Source organism: Meriones unguiculatus, chromosome 8 (genome assembly GCF_030254825.1).
Source record: "Meriones unguiculatus strain TT.TT164.6M chromosome 8, Bangor_MerUng_6.1, whole genome shotgun sequence".
Lineage (NCBI taxonomy): Eukaryota > Metazoa > Chordata > Mammalia > Rodentia > Muridae > Meriones > Meriones unguiculatus.
Window position 1 is genome coordinate 22266052 of NC_083356.1, and position 16533 is coordinate 22282584.

At 53.3% G+C, this 16533-nt stretch overlaps 1 long non-coding RNA gene across 1 annotated transcript in view; it reads right to left on the minus strand.

The window, feature by feature from the left end:
- Positions 1-8505: 8505 nt before the first annotated feature.
- The window catches only part of LOC110541858 (uncharacterized), a 50375-nt gene continuing 42347 nt past the window's right edge, over positions 8506-16533 (minus strand). The window contains exon 3 of the long non-coding RNA XR_009593652.1: positions 8506-15219. This is a non-coding gene — a long non-coding RNA (uncharacterized LOC110541858). The remainder of the gene's footprint in view (positions 15220-16533) is intronic.

Sequence of the window (16533 nt, forward strand, 5' to 3'; positions counted from 1 at the left end):
AGCCCTCCACAGGGGTGCAGGAAGATTATCCACACATCCTATGGAAGCCCTCCCAAGCCCTGCAAGAGAGCTGAGCTGTCTCAGCAGGTGTGTTGAATGCCACCATGGCAACCACCTTCCCCTGTGCCCACTGCTGTGCAGCTCAGATCAGTTGTCAGAAATCCTAGTTCAGCCTCACCTTGCGAGAGCAGAATAAGCGCTGCCAGCTGTGTGTGCCAGCAGCTCTGTGAAGCACTGTCCCTTCATTGCTGTGGTCATGGCAGGGATTGGTTTCACTGTATAGAAGCTGATCTCCTGCCTTCCACCTTTCTCCATGCTGTTTGCCCATGTGATGTGGAGCTTCCTCCGTTTTTCTTCCCCCACACAACCCTAGTTCGTACTCAGGCTCTGCCATTTTGTAGCAGGGAATTTGGGGAGAGTCACCTGCTTACTCTGAGGCTCAGGTTCCTGTAGAAGGAGGAACATGACCCCATCCAGTGTTTGCTAAGGTGTTTGTTAAGCTCAAGAGTGAGAGCACCGGGTGAGAGAGTTTTGTAAACCACTAACCCCATCCCCCACCCCCAAGCTGAACCAGACCATTTTCCTTAGTTAAACGCAAATGCCCTGGCTGCTCTCCTGCTTTATTCCCCACGGGGCTCAGGAAGCCTTTCCAGACTGTCCCAGCTCACCAATCTTGCTCTTTTTTTCCGAGTTCTGGAAACAGTTGTAATCTGAGTGGATCATTGATCATCTGATGTGTCATGTGTTGTCCTATGGCATTGTGACCCCTGAGCCAATTCTGCAGGATTGACTTATGTTCTTGTTCTTTTTCTAGATAGTTTTCCCCCACTCCTGTTTTTTGAGACAGGGTTTTTCTGTGAAGTCCTGCCCATCATGGAAATCTCTCTGTAGACCAGGCTGGCCTGAAACTCAGAGATCCGCCTGCCTCTGCCTTCCCAGTACTGGGATTAAAGGTGTGGGCCAGCACCGCTTTCTTTCCCTTTATAATGGGGCTTGGAAATCTGTCCATGTGATTTAGTGGTAAAGGACTTAATCTGGGTGAGGCGCCAGGTGTAACTGCCAGCACTGAAAAATGATAATGGCGATGATAATAATCATCAGAGCTCATGTCTTAACTAATTAAAAAATGCTTCCCCCCTCCCCTTCCTGGGTTCCTACACTGACTTGATAACCCTCGGGGTTCCCTTCTTTCACAGGTGCTAGGAACCCCTCAGCAGGTGTCATCGTGACAAACAGGAGTGAAAACTGGAGAGTTTGTAGCCAAGACCTGGATGAAATGTGACTCGCACTGTGCTCTAAGTGTGAGGGCTCTTCTGTCAGCCCCCTCAGCACAGGACCCAGTTCCGGCTGAGCCAGGAGGGCAGGCGGGGGCCTTTGTTTTTCTAACGGCAAAGCAAGCACTTGTCCTTGCAGTGGCAGAAAGGCCTGCCCCGCCCTTAGATCTGCCCCAGAGCCAAGCACACATCTGGCCAGGAGTAAAATGCTTGTGGAAATTGACATGGTCCTCTATGGGACCTGGAGGAGAGGATTGGAGTGGCCACAAGGGATTCAGAAGGCTGGACATCTTCCAGGAGAGGCGACAGGGACAGCAGCAGTGGCCCAAGTTGCCTCCATAATGCTGGACTCAGAGGCTGATGTTGGTGCTGCACTGGGCTCAGTGAAGCAGATTCTCCGCCCCCCCAGCCCAGAATTAGCATAAAATTCACCTTTCCAGGCCCCTAGATGAACAGCGCACGTCTAAGCCCCACCATGTCACCTTAGACCACCATGTCACCTTAGACAATCGCCATTTTTCTGCCGCTGCCTGCAGAGCGGAGGTCCTCCCAAGAAAGCCAGTAAAGGGACATGAGATGTGGGTGTGTTGTGTGATTGCTTTCTGTCACACAGAAGGCAGGGGGTTCATTGTTGCTTCACAGAAAAACCACCGTCTCTGAAGGGCAGGGCTGGCAGTGCCCTCAAAGGGCCTTACAGTTCTCCTGCCTCCTGCCTCCTGCCTCAGCCGGGAAGTGTTCTGAATGCGGATCCCTGGGCTCCTACTCAGACCTGCAGAGAGAAGCCCCGGAAAGAGAGATCCTGCAGGCCGCCCTGGCACCATTCTGTGGGTGGTGTCTGAAGACATCTGGGGCCCAGAACGCAGTGTCTAAACACCGGGCAGTTCTGTTCAGGGCACCCCATCCCTGGAGAGCAAGGCGCTGTATGGGTCCGGGTAACCAGGGCAAGCTTCCTGGAGGAAGGGGCTCTCTGGCCTGCAAGAAGTGCTCTGTGCCAGCAGAAGAAGGGAGGAGGGTAAAGGTTTCCGGAGGCAAGCTGTGGGGACACGCTGTCTGACCTCAGAGCATCCATATGGCGGGAGAGCTGGACAGCTGGGAATGGCCCCTGGAAGGCCAGGCTGCGCTCTTGTTTCCTGGGAGCACAGAGTGAACCCCAGCTCCACCAGTGTCCCCAGAGGCAGAGCTTTCAGTGGGGACCTCGGAGAGGTTTCTAGGCTCCTCAAGGGCAGCTGCGATCCTGGTATTTGAAATAGAATGAGGATAATCACTCTTTTCAGGTTGTTCCCTGAGCCCAGACCCTGCCTTCCAGCTCATTCCCCTCTGTACAAGTCCACTGCTCCCCATTATCTCCAGATACTCTATCCTAGCCCTGTCACTGAAAGCTTGGGACCTTGTGCAAGCTGCATCCCCTTTCTGGGCCTGGGTCCGCCACAATTGGGGCTCCGTGGTTCCTAGCGTCAGAATCAATCCCCCCTTATCCCCTTGCCTTCACACATCCTTTTCCTAAGGAAGTGCTGCCACCTGGTGGCTGACTTCAGCACTACCTCCTAAGGGTGCCAAAATTGCCACCACCGGGGTCACAGCCTGCTGACTCAGGGCTGACTGCAGAGCCTGAGTCTGCAGTGAGTGGACAATGGGTGAGGCTGGTCATCTGAATGCCAGGCTATGCCTGGCCCTCCCCACCCTCCTCAGCTGCCACTGAGACCTAGCATGAGGCCTACACTCCTCACCCTTTGACCTGTCCCTGGCATTCAAGGCCACAGGAAGTCAGGAGTGGGTGTGACCCACTCGCTCATTCCTAAGTTCACTTTATAAATATTTATTGAGCGCTCACCAAGCCCAACCAAGAGGACATACAGTGACGGGGACAGTCGGAGCCTGCGGCACGTGCACCCCAGCACCTTCTGGGGTGATAAAGTCAGGAGGCCAGCAGGACCACGATTTTGCTCGTGGCAGTTTGTGGTTGTGTGTGTGTCTGCTGATCAGTCTACCTTCTACCATATTGCAAACTCCCGGAGCCTGGAGCCTGGCCGGTTCAAATCACCCTCCAACTCCTAGCACGGCGGCAGCCAACACTCCACACAGATCTGACGGATGAACAAGTAACTCCGAATCCCACCACTTTGGGATTTAGGGCAACCATCGCCTTCAGTCATCTGACTAGGCTGGCAGTAGAGAGGTCTACCTCAGAGGGGCCTGGAGTTCCCCCCAACCACTCCCTAAGTGGCTCTATTCCTGGCCCCAGCTCAGCATGCAAAGGCTGACCTCTGACCTTCCCCTGCCCCCTGGCCCCGCAGAGTGCTACCCTCTGGGTTAGGTCAGTGATGAAAGCCAGGGGCAGCCCAGGGGGGCTGGGGAGGAATGAGACAGTGTTTGATTGTTCCCCAACCCTACAGGCCACTGAGGATCTCAGACAGTCCCTCCGTCCCTCCTCCTCCTCCTTCACCCTCTTTTTTTCCCTCCTCCCTCCCTCCCTCTTCCAAATTCCAATGGAAAGTTATTGCCCATGCGGATGCTGGACACCCGGCCATGCACCCAGAGCTTCTGAATCAGCTGTCTGGCTTGGGGTCCGCTTTTAGAAAGAGCCTAGGACTGAAGCCGGAAGACCTTGGGCCTGTGACCTCAAGGGTGACGTACAGGCTTGGGATGCTCTGGGTGAGGGCAGCAACTCAAGAAGGCTCCAAGAACGACCCCAGGAGACTGGACACTCGCGTGAAGAACTCCTGGTCCGTGTCCTGCAGTGTCCCCTGGGGACACCTTGTGCTATAGGGGTCCAGCTGTGCTCCAGGGAGCCCACTGGCTTGAACTGGCACCCTTGGCTAACAGTGCCTGGCTGGCAAGGCCCCACTCCTCTGTGGGATGTCTGGGGCTCTTTCTGGTTCTTAAGGTTGATTGTGCTGAGCTGAATGGAGGTGACTCTCCTAGTAAGTCAGCTGCCTCTGGGCATTGATTTGGGTGTCTTTCACTTTTTTTTTCCCCCAAAGGCAGGGTTTCTCTGTATAGGTCTGGGTGTTCTGGAACTCACTCTGTAGACCAGGCTGGCCTGGAACTCACAGAGATCCACCTGCCTCTGCCTCGCAAGTGATGGGACTAAAGGCATGTACCACCATCACCCACCGTCTGTTGATTCTTAATGAACATCTCAAACATGCAAAACTTAAAGAAAAAAAAAAAGCCAGGCATGGTGGTGCCTACCTGTCTAGGCTACACAGAAAAACCCTGTCTCAAAAAACAAACAAAACAAAACAAAACAAAAACTAGGTTTCACCAATGACCCCTCTTTACCCTCTCTGTTTTCAGTCAGTCCTGTCAGCTTCGTGTCTCTCCCCTATACGGCCACCAATGCCATTTTGCTTTTATATTTAACTACAAACATGGGGTCAGTGTGTGCACACGAGTGTAGCTGCATCGGAGCTCCTGGAACTGGGGTCTCAGACCCTTCTGCTCAGCCCAGGGGCGAGAGCCAAACTCAAGTCCCGGGCAAGGACAGTGCGAGCTCTCACACCGAGCCGTCTCCCGCTTTCTGACGACGAGGTCAGTCTGACATAGGTCAGACTGTTCCAGAACCCTCCATGTAGCCCAGGATAACCTCCTACCACCACCTGCCAGTCCTTTGATGACAGATTCACGTGGCTCGAGGGATGGCATGCCGGGCAACTGGGAATGTTCTCCCGACAGAGCCACAGCCCCGAGTTTCCCCTATTTTGAAGGAAATCCTCAAGGTTGTCTAGCAATATTTTCCCTAAATTTCAATCTTTAGGTAATCATAGACCCATAAGATGTCACAGGAATCGTGGAGGAGTCCCTGTGTCCTATCCACTCTTCCCTCAAATTTGCATATCCAGAGAGCCTGGTCACACAGCCAGGGCTGGGGTCCCGCCCACGCCTGACTCAGAGCTTGGTGTTCTCCGTGCACGAGGCGTGGGACTCTGCAACCCGTCCCTGGCAGGTAGGTAGGCAGGCAACCATCCACGCAGCCAGAACCCAGGCAAGCCCCATTCCCACAAAGACCCCTCAGTGTGATTCACTGGCAGCGCTCCACAGCTCCCATCCGCCATGATGTGCCCGTTACCACTGTCAGTGGGAAGTGTGGCACCGAAGAAGCCACTCGTGTCCTGTTTCCGGCCAACCCTCCCTTCCACCTTACTCTCTTGAGCTTCACCAGGCTGTGAATGGAGTGACTGGTGTATCGGCTCTGCTTTTCATTGTTGCTGACTAGCACTCCGTGGCATCCTGGCATGAGGAAACTAATTTGCTTGTGTGTGTGTGTGTGTGTGTGTGTGTGTGTGTGTGTGTGTAGGAGTATGTATGTGTGCAGGTGTGTATTAGTTCAAGGGTGTGTGTGCATGTGTGTGCGCTGGGGGTATGTATGTAGGTGGTGTGTGTGTGTGTGTGTGTGTGGTGTGGGGGGGCACACAGCCTTGGGTGCCATTCTGCAGGCACCATATTCTTTGGCCTTTAAGACAGAGTCTGTCCTCATTTAGAAAGACAGATGGGATGTGCATTGAACGTATGACAGGAGTCTACTGAGCGCATCTGAAAGACTCTAACTAGCAGTGTTTTCAAAGCAAAGACTCATGACCAAACCTTTGGCAGAGTACAGGGAATCATAAGAAAGAAGGGGAGTTAGTCTGATGGGGAAAGGATAGGAGCTCCACAAGGACCAAATATATCTGGGCACAGGGTCTTTTCTGAGACTGACATTCAACCAAGGACCATGTATGGACATAACCTAGAACCTCCACTCAGATGTAGCCTGTGGTAGCTCAGTAACCAATTGGTTTCCCAAAGTGAGGGGAACAGGGACTATTTCTAACAGGAACTCGATGACTGGCTCTTTGGTCTCCCCACCCCCGAAGGGAGGAGCAGTCCTGTTAGGCCACAGAGGAGGGCTTTGCAGCCAGTCCTGAAGATACCTGATAAAACAGGATCAGATGAATGGGGAGGAGGTCCCCCCCATCAGTGGACTTGGAAAGGGGCACGGTGGAGATGAGGGAGAGAGGGAGGGAGGGACTGGGAGGGAATGAGGGATCGGGACACGGCTGGGATACAGAGTTAATAAAATGTAACTGATAAAAAAAAAATAAAATAAAATAAAAAAAGCTAAAAAAAAAAAAAAAAAAAAAAAAAAAAAGACAGAGTCTGTCACTGCCTGGGAACTTGGCGGTGTGACGAAGCAGTGAGCTCCTGCCTCTCTGTCCCAGCATCAAGTCCGGCTGGCTGGTTTGCTGTCACTGTTTTTCACTTGGGTTCTGGGAATCACACCTGGGCACAGCAAGCTCTTTGCTGATCAGCTATCTCCTCGGGGTAGTCCAGTTAGCCTGGAACACACAGAGATCTGTCTGCTTCTGCTTCCTCAAGCTCTGGCATCGAAGGCGCCACGCCAGACTTCACTTCCTAACTGCTCCAGCTAACCTTCCTGACAATTGTTACAACCTGCTCTGTGGTTCTGGGAAGTTGTTGCTGGGCCCTGCTGTAAATACAGTTTTTATTTACTGTGTGTCTGTGTGCACGTACGTGTGGGTGTGTGTGTGCACCTGTGCGCATGTGTGTGCAGGCTCATTCATGGAGGCTGGGAACGGCCTTAAGGAAGAGCGCTCTCTCCCACTGTGGGATCCAGGGATTACTTTCAGCTTCTCAGGTTTGTGTGATAAGCACTGTTATCTACTGAACCATCTCACCAGCCCCATGTATTTATTTATTTGTTTGTTTTTTGAGCCAGGGTTTCTCTGTGTAGCCTTGGCTGTCCTGGAACTCACTGTCAACCAGGCTGGCCTCAAACTCACAGAGATCTACCTGCCTCTGCCTCCCAAGTGCTGGGATTAAAGGCGTGCACCAGCACCACCTGGCTATGTTTTAAATTTTTTTTTTTAAGAAACCACCAAGCAATTTCACTAACACTATGATTTTTTAAATTATATTAAATTGTGTTACCTTCTTTTAAAAGATTTATTTATTATTTATAGTGTTCTGCCTGCATGAAGACCTGTACACCAGCAGAGGGCGCCAGATCTTATTATAGATGGTTGTGAGCCGCCATGTGGTTGCTGGGAATTGAACTCAGGACCTTTGGAAGAGCAGCCAGTGCTCTTAACCTCTAAGCCATCTCACCAGCCCTAAATTGTGTTGTTATAAGTGGAAGGTTTTTTTTCTTTTTTTAATCATATTCTTTAGAGCTAGCTAGGCTGACAAACCTGTAATCCTCATCTTCAGGAGGCTGAGGCAGGAGGATCATGAGTTTGAAGTCAGTCTAGACACCTAATAAAAGCCGATTTTAAAAAAGCCAACTATGGTGACTCACATCTTTAATCCCAACACTCGGGAGGTAGAGACAGGAGGATCTTTGTGAGTTCCAGGACAGCCAGGGTTACCTATTAAGATCCTGTTTCAAAAACAAGGAAGGAGGGAGGAAGGGAGGGAAGGAAGAAAAGAGGAAAGGAAGAACAGAAGGAAGGGAATTTTATTCTGTAGCCTCTGATGTTACATGCCATTATTTTTAAATTCAGATGCGATCCACACACACACACACACACACCATCCCTTTCAATGTCCAGTGCATCCATCCAGTGCTATGAGGGCCTTTGCAAGCTTGTACAGCCATCACCACGGTTCAATTCCAAAATATTTTTGCCATACCCTCCCCCGAAAAAACCATTTACCCACCTACATGCACCCCCCAGTCCTGCTTTCCACAGTTGCCGCTGCCTATCTCTGCCAGTGGCCTCGTGCTTTACCTATTGTGGAATTTCACGGGCTTGGAATAATGAGTGACCCTTTGGAGCTGGCTTCCTTCATTGAGTATATTTCCAAATATCATCTATGCGATAGCTGAAGTTCGTGCTTTCATTGTTTTGATTTGTGCTATTATATAGCTCAGACTGGCCAGGGATTAACTATGTCTACCAGGAGATCTAGAACTTTAGTAACAGTCCTCATGCTTCTGCCTCTTGGTTGTTTTTTTTATCCCCCTCTTCATTTAAAATCATATGTATTCGGGTGTTTTGCTTGCTTATATGTTATGTGTCTGCGCAGTGTCCACAGAGGCCAAAGGGGGCATTGGATCCCCTGGGACTGAAGTTACAGACAGTCGTAAGGTCCCACGTCGGTGCTAGGAATCAAACCTGGGAGCGGCCAGTGTTCTTAGCCCCAGAGCCACACGTGACTCCAGCCCTCTGCTTCTTCCTCTTGAGTTTACAGCTGTGCACCACAAAACCTGTCTTTGAAAAAAAAAAAAAAATTAGCAGGATGGAGAGGTGAGCCAGTGGTTACTAGAGTTCAGGTTCCCGACCCCTCACAGCCACACACAACCATCTGTAAGTCCAGTCCCATGGGACCCAACCCCCCTCTTCCGGCCTCTGAGGGGCACCAGGCACATGCTTGATACATATTCATACATGCGAGCAGAACACTCAGACACGTAATTTTTAAAAACCGCCGTGTGTGTGTGTGTGTGTGTGTGTGTGTGTGTGTGTGTGTGTGTGTCGGGGGAGGGGCAGGCGTAGAGGTCAAAGGGTAAGTTCTACCATTCAGATTCTGGTGGTTAAACTCGGGTCAGCCTCGGAAACAGGAGCTTTTCCGTGCCGAGCCCGCCACAGCCATCCAGCAGTTAGCCTTTCCTATTGCTTTAATGGATGCGTATCTTGGGTAAATTTCAGCTCCAGCCATTTGCCTATGGGCTCTTTTGGGTTTCTGTGTAGGCAGCTTTGGTTCGGTAATGTCAGCTTGCATCCTCCTTTCCGATCCCCGCATTTTGTTTTGTTCTGGCAGTTTACTGTATGGGCCAACTGCCTCCTTGGCTGGAAGCTTGGACACAGCATGAGCAGACACTTGGCTGAGTTCAACCGGAGGAGACTGATTGAAAGGCATGGGTCTGTCGCCCTGTTGGAAACCATGTCTAACGGGTCTCAGCCATGATCTTTCTCAGCTCGCAGGCTCCTTCCCCACTCCCAGGCCCCTGGTCTGAGACAGTTCATCCCAGGGAGTTTCTGAAATGTGTGGCCAGGGCTGAGATGGCCGTCAGACTGTCTCCTGAATTCATTCATTCAGTGAAGAATTGTGTTGACAGATTCCAAGCATTAAGCCAGCCTCACGTTCCCAGGGTGTGTAATGCGCCCTTCTGCCTGGCCAGGTGTGTGTTGCCGAGACCTTATTTTAGAGTGTTCATGCCTGATCGGGACTGATCATCTCATTTCATGACAGCCTTGCTTCCTGCATGCCTTTGTACATGCTGTGGAGGGCACAAGAGTGGCCTCTCTCTACAGCCTCCCTGTCTGTCTGTCTCTGTCTTTGGCTTTCTCCATTCTCTCCTTTCATGCTGCTCTGGCTTGAAGCGCTTGGCCCATGACTGCCCCTGAAGGGGCCAAAGTGTGACATACTCTCTCCCGCTCAAGCCCGGAGCAGCTACGGAGCTACAGAGCTCTAGAGGAGCCTACAGAGCTGTGACCCCCAAACCTCACTGAAATGAGCATCATGGTGGAATCCGGCCCTCCCTCCTCCTGCAGAGGAAGTGGCTAAGTAGGGGCCAGGGTCAGGGGTTAATGACAGCATTGTGCTCAGGGCTGTGGACAGCTCAGCTTGTCAGTGGCAACATCTAAGCATTTGTAGCCCCAGGGAACCCCCTCCCCTTTCCCATCCATCCTCCTCGGAGGGAGGAGTCCTTGCTGGCCTTTAATTGCCATCAGCTCACTATACACTGTGGGGACACCAGGCCATCTCTCTTGGTGGGGTCTGCTTTGCTGAGACCCTCCACCTTTCAGGTACCAGTTCCCACCACCACGGGGTTCAGAGATGTGCCAGGAACCAGGGTCTGATGAGGGAGCTAGCCAAGGACTCATCCAGCCTCGGCCCGTCCCCATCCTCAGCCAACACACACACACACACACACACACACACACACACACACACTTAGCTGTCCCACACCAGACATGTCTATCTTCTGGACAACTGGGCCTTCAAAATTGATCTGAAAATGCCCAGCCCTTAGGGAAACTGAGGTATGACTTCCACGGTCAGGAACATGACCAGGTCCTGTGACTTCCTATCACATATGCCAGTGCCAGGGAAACAAAGAAGTGGAAACGCTCAAGGCACAGGCTGGGAGTGAGGCTCACATATGCACGCTCATTCATACCCACCCACATACGCACAGACTAAGATGTGATTAAAAAATAAACTCAGCTGAGTGTAGTGGCATAGCACTGTAATCCTAGCACGCAGGGTGCAGAGGCAGGAGGGTTGCTAAGAGGTCAAGGCCGGTCTGGTCTACGTAGAGTTCCAGGCTGACTAGGAGAGCTACATAGTGAAATCCTGCCTCAAAAGAAAAAAAGTCAGTAAATGAAAAGTTTACTAAGTTCTACCCTCTCAAGAATAACTGAGGTTCAACTTTTTTTCTGTTGTCTTTCCAGATTTTTAATTTTAAAAAAGATTTTTATTTATGTGTGTGTGTGTTTACACATGTGCAAGCGGGTGTCCACGGAGGCCAGAAGAGGGGGTTCAGATCCCCCAGAGCTGGAGTAACAGGTGGTTGTGAGACGCCCAACCTAGGTGCTGGGAACCAAACCCTGCTTCTCTCTGCAAGAGCAGCAAATAATCACTGAGCCATCTCCCCAGCCCTCTGCTGCATTTTTAAAATGTCCTAAAATGTTTTAAAATTTTTAAAATTTTTAAAGTGCGTGTGAGCACGTTTGTGCAGTCCCCTACCTTCCCTTGGCAATGCACGCATACGCGCGTGTGGAGGCCGGGGGACACCTCCAGTGGCAGTCCTTGGGTGTGTCCACTTTCCCAGAAGCCGACAAGATCTCTAGGCTGGCTTCCCACGAGCTGAGGTCCAGCTGTGCTCACGTCTCTAGCGCCGGGGGTTGCAAGCACGTGATATCACGCCCGGCGTTTTCATGTGTGTTCTGGGACTCCAACTCAAATCCTCATGCTTGCACACCAAGCACTTTACCGACTGAGCCATCTCCCCTCCGCCCCTCCAGTTTTCTTTCTTTTTCTATAATTTATTATTTTATTTTATGTGCACTAGGGTGAAGGTGTCAGATCCCTGGAATGGGCGTTGCAGGCAGTTGTGAGCTGCCGTGTGGGCGCTGGGAATTGGCCCCGGGTGGTTGGAAGAGCAGACAGTGCCCTTAACCACTGAGCCATCTCCCCAGCACCCCCTCCACACTTTGTTAAACCCAGTTTTCTTTCTACGCGTGGTTGCGTGCAGTGAGTTCACGCAGAGCACACCGCTGGGTCCCACCTCACTGCTCCTGGCAGAAGTTCTCTGAGCGCACATATATAGCTGCTTCTCCTGGATTGGCACACGAGCTTTTCACCATAGACGCTCCCCCATCTTTCAAGCCCAGCATGAACGTCAGTTTTACCACCACATTGCGTTCTGCTATGTGAAGGTGATCTGCCTCCAGTTCCCGTCCTCTGCTCCCGAACTCGAAAGTCACAGGCAGCTTCTGTTACTAACACACTCTGCAGTGGCATCTTTGAACTCGGGTGTGTAGGGACACCTCCTCTTTAATGGAGCACTGGCAAGTGCGGCCAAGTCACCCACACGCTGGACGGGCACAGGGTCCTTCGGGAAGCAGCCCCACCTCACAGTTGTGGGCAGGGTCAGAGGGCGACCCTACAGCCCCTCGTGAAAGGGACCTGCGAAAGTTCAGACAAGGCAGGCTAACTCAACAACTATCCCCACCCCCACCCCAGTCCTAGACCCTCCTGCCCCTGTGCACCTTGGCCTGCTTCCCATCCCGATGCTCCAGTCCAGGGAACTGAGCAGCAAGGATGATTGACGTCGGTGAGTGGTCTGGGGGCCACATGGGCGTTCCCTGAGGACGAAGTGTCTGGTTTCCGTAGGGAGAACAAGGACCCCCTCCCAGGTTCTGTCTCCCTCACAGGAGCAGTCATGCTGGGTAAGGTGGCCTCGTGGGTCATCAAGGGACAGGGCTTTGAACTCTGCCAAGAGCAGACAAGTACAGGGCAAACATGCTTGAGGTCCTGCTCTGTGCTTGGCACCGCGTTCTGGCAGAGGGCAGCTCTGCAGCCCTGCCGGGGAAAAGCGGGAGGGTTCACACGGAGGGAAGTGGCCGGGGACCACCCAATCCCTCTGGAGCTGCCTAGCCCTTGCTCCCCTTCATACCCACACTGTGGGGTGAGGACGGCCACCCAGCACCAGGTGAGGCACCTGAGGTGAGGTGTAGGACAGGCTCACCGATGTCCTGACACAGGCCAGGCATGTGGCCAGCACCAAGAAGAAAAAGACAGCTTAGCCACTCCTGCCCTCTCTAGACCCGAAGACACCAGTTCTCAGGGCACCCCAAGCTCTATGCACCCCACCTCCAACTGTAGTTGGCTCCCCTCTCCCACCAACAAATGGCTCCTGCCTGCTGGGGAATCTCCTCCCATTCAAACCACTCCATCGTCAGGCCCTCCCCCCCAACACCATGAGTATCTCTCCTTCCCCATCCCTCCTTTCACCCTGCAGAGAACAATGCCCTTAGACTGTGCTCTCATATCCCCCTCCTGTGCCCAATGGAGCTAGCTGGTGCTGCCCCCCAGACACTATCGACAAGTCCCAAATATACCCATCTCTGATCTGGGGAAGGTCCACCGACCAGGCCCTTCTCTCTGCAGCCCTGTCTCCTGTCTTTCCAGGCCACCCTGCCGGCCACCTGACCTCTATGACCCCTGGGTAGCAGTGGGGCAAGCCAGCGGCGTCCCCCTTCCCTCCTCTTCCCATGCCCCAGGGAACCTGCAACCTTCCCACACAGCTCCCTGGCCTTGCTCTAGGACGGGAGGGCCTTCATCTTTTCCCACTCTTTCCCCAGCCCCATGCTTGCTCTGTGAGACCTCAGACCTCATAGCATCTCCTCACATACTCATTGTACTCAAACCGTTCTGCCTTGCTAGGCCCTGCTATCTTCTCTCTACCAGAAGCAGAAAAGGTGGGGCGTTGGTACATTCCCTGTCCTGTGCCTGCCCCCCCCCCCCACTGGTCCACTGGTCTGCACTGTATCTTCATGTCACATCCATGCCCATGGTGGTATGAAATGGCATCGGTGAGTTCCCATCCACCACTGAGGGGTGGAGGTACTTTGGGCAAGTCAGAGGTCCTCCTTGAGCCTCCTTTCCTGGATGACGGGACAGGGAGAGCAACCCCTTCTTTCTTGTGGCTTGTTCTGGGGAATACAGAAAGTGCTTAAAGCCTTGGCGATCACCACTGTTGTCATGACCTCTGTCACCTGAATAGCTGAGTGACCCTGAATAGCATCCCTGCCTCCACATTCCGCAAAGAACACCCCACACCAGTCTTGGGGTGCTGGCCATGCACAGGACATGGAGGTATGCCTCCACGTTTCTCCAACCACTGCAGCACACCCACAAGGCAGGCACTGTCGCCCCATTTTATCCACGAAGAAACTGAGGCCCTGGTGCCACAGCTGGAGAGAGCCACCGCCTCAATGGATGCTGCCTGCCCCCACGCACTGATTTAGAACCTTTGCTATATGCTGGGCACGGGTCCAGGTGCCAGAGTGCCAACAGTAAGCCAGGCTGGCACAGACCTGGCCTACAGGGCAGAGATCTTTCTAGAACACAAAACGAATCTGGCTCAGTGAGTAGTTAGATCCAGTGGTCAGCACACCTTTAATCCCAACACAGGAGGCAGCGGCAAGAGGGTCTCTGTGAATTGGGGGCCAGCCTGGTCTATATAGAGTTCCAGGGCAGCCATGGCTATATAGAGAGACTCTGTCTCAAAAATAATAAATAACTCTGGAAGTGCTCCTCTGCCCTCGGGATCCACACGGCACCCTCACTGCCCACTGCCTCATTTTTCCTGCCACATTCCACTACAGCAGGCAGGTGCTGTGGGGACCCCTCACTCCCACACACCATTCACCATCTCCTCCTTGCCTCTCCCCAGTGCTGGCCGGCTCTTCCTTGTTTCTGACCTCTAAACCTTCACTTGGATCTAATCTTGGGTCACCTCCTCCAGGAAGCCTTTCCCGTTCAGCTTCCAGAAACAGGAGGCCTCAGTGTGTCCAGGCACCCTGACTTGGAGCATCCGAAAACTCATCTCTCCTCTTTGAGGGACAGTCGGGGCGAGTTGTTCGACTCAAGGTCTCTTCTTACTCTCCCACCGGGCCTCACCATCCACCACCGAGTCCTCAAGCTCGCTCAGCGTCTGTCTCCCAGGGATGCGAACCCAGCAGAGTGGAGACAGACAAGACGGACAGAGATGAGTTGCACACACTCCCAGCCTGCAGTGTGGATACTCTGTCCACACGGGTGGGTGGGTAAGATGGGGTCACCAAGCGTTCTGGTGGCTGAGCCAGTATCCTCAGAGTGGTGACTTCCGTGATTCTAGACAGATACAGATAGGTGGCTGGGATCTGCCTAAATATTTCTGTCCATCCATCCATCCTTCCAGGCTCTGGGCCCTTTTGCGGTGGGGGAGGCAGTAGCCCCGGAAATCAGAGTAAGTGAGCTGTCCTCAGTGGGTTGAGCTCCAAGACCCGATTTGTGCTGCTCTTCTGTGACTCAGTTTCCTCATTTAAAAACATGATATCATCAGCCCTTCCCTGTCTGCTTCGCAGGGTGGCTGTGGGAGGGGACGGTGGCAAAAACTCCCCAGGGAGCAGACACTTCATTGTCTGGCTGGCTTCCTGACATCCCATTCCGGGGACACAGTCTGTGTCATTCTGCAAAGTTCCGGTGAAAATGGTGTCGGCCCTCACTGGAGGCCAGATTCAGTGTTCTCGTGGGTTCGGGACGTGTTCACGGGGGTCTCTCCGGAGGGGTCTGCTGGGAGACGCCCGTTCACAGAGGCCTTGACCCCGACATTTACCCTCTGAGTCTCCACCTCCAGGGACAGCAACTTCCTCGCCTCAGGTGGCGGCTGTGTAGATTAGGTGAAATGGCTGGCCGGGAGTTTGGGACAGGAAGGTCCTGTGTCGGCCTGGAGACAGAAAGTAGGCCACAGGACATTAACGGGGGCCCGGGGCTCTCCTGCAGTAGCATCCCCAGTCCTGGCAGCCTCCGAGAAGCCGCGGACGGAAGGCAAGGGCAGTTTTCAAGATGGCCGCCGCGGCCGCCAAGGCCCTTTCTCCTCCCGAGGCGCCTCGGAAGAGGGAGGGCACCACGGCCAGGCCACGGTCACTCGTCGCAGCCCAGGGGTGCATGCGGAGTAGGGCAGGAGGCGTGGGGAGGAGGGAGTTGGGGTGGGTGGGGGGCAGAGAAGAGCCAGAGAGAGGGGCCGGGAGAGGAACAAAAGGTCCCTTTGTGGCGCGGGGCAGGGAGAAGAGGGAGCGCATTACCCAATGCCCAGAAGCCATGTTGGTAACAAGAGAACCATTCTCTGCCTCGCTTGGAAAACAACTTGGAGCAGAGAGAGACAGGGAGAGATTTAACCCCATGGGCGCGGGCACAGAGGCCTGAGGCCACTGGGGGAGGTGGGGAGAGGCAAGAGCTGGAGGGGCCTACGGGGGCTAGAGAGCAGTGGGACTTCCTGTCTCCCGGCCCTGCTTTGTAGAGTCAGGACGAGACTCTCAACATGGCCGCTTGGCCAAATCCCAGCAGCCTCTGGCCTGGGGACGAGCCACAGACGGGCTTCTACCTGCCTAGGCCTGGCCGGATGAGCCATGAGGGCCTTCAAGTTCCAGGCCCTCACTTGCCCCCAACCTCTGGGGAACCCCCTGATTCCTCACATCTTCTGGGTTCAGGCCTCGTGGCTGGTCCCGCCCAGTTCCAAGGCTGTTGGGCTTCCGGACTTCCTCTTGCTGACAGGAAACATCTTTTTGACAAAGTGCCTCTCATCCTTGTGCCGTTTTGCCTTACAGAAAGTTCTTCGAATCTAATTGATTTTCTTGATTCCCAGCCCAGCTTTCTCCTCCTACCCCACCTTCTGCATACAAATGCCCAGACTTCTAGAAGGCAGGTCTGGTAACAAAGCAAGGGGCACCAGAAGGTTCTTTTCCTTCCTCTCCCTTCCTCCCTTTTCTCTTAGCCTTCTTCCTCCATTTCCACTCCTCCCTTCAGTCGTCTTTCTCCCTCCCTTCCTTCCTCAAACACTGGTCGAGCACTGGCTGTGCCCTCTGCACTGTTCCAGCCTTGGAGCTGTAGTCGTGGACAAATGGACTGCCTTCGCCCTTGCAAATCTAATGTTCGTTGGGAAGAGATGGACAATTAACAACCCTGTGAGCTAACATCAGGGTGTCTTAAGCTGTGATGGAAAGTAAAGGAAGGGAGAGACAGGAGGGGGTCACATGAGAAA